Source organism: Bison bison, unplaced genomic scaffold (assembly GCF_000754665.1).
Source record: "Bison bison bison isolate TAMUID 2011002044 unplaced genomic scaffold, Bison_UMD1.0 scf7180017854336, whole genome shotgun sequence".
Lineage (NCBI taxonomy): Eukaryota > Metazoa > Chordata > Mammalia > Artiodactyla > Bovidae > Bison > Bison bison.
This window is the reverse complement of record NW_011484909.1, coordinates 13,941-14,574: the sequence shown is the minus strand read 5'-3', so window position 1 is coordinate 14,574 and position 634 is coordinate 13,941.

Here is a 634-nt window from a genome sequence, read left to right as displayed (position 1 = left end):
CCTTGCCAGTCCCACCCTTCTAGGCCATCGCAGAGCACCAAGCTGAGCTCCCTGTGCTGTACAGCAGCTTCCCAGTAGCCATGTGTCTTACATACGGTAGTGTGTGTATGTCAGCGCTACTCCCTCAGCTCATGCACCCCCTCTTCCCTGTGTCCACAAGTCTGTTCTCTGCATCTGCATCTCCATTCCTGTCATGCAAATAGGTTCATCAGTACCATGTTTCTAGACTCCATGCAGATGCATTAATATATGATACTTGTTTTTCTCTAACTTCCTTCACTTTGTACAACAGGCTCTGGATTTATCCACATCAGTACAGATGACTCATTCATTCCTTTTTATTTCTGAGTGCTGTTGCTTTTTGACCAGACTATGTAATATCCTTTTCTACTGTGTGAGGTAGAAAGAGATATGAAATACAGATGAGGAGACTGCAGCACAGGTATTTCCTGAGTGGTGGCAGTGAGGTGTGAATCTGTACCTACCTGTCCTACTTCTTGACCACTATTTTCATATGAATAAACTGGACTTAGAGGAGTTATGATACTTTCCCAAGACCACACAGAGAGCCAGAATTTTAACTTGATTTCCAAAGCCCATGTTTGAGAACCAAACAGTATTCTGTATTGCCTTC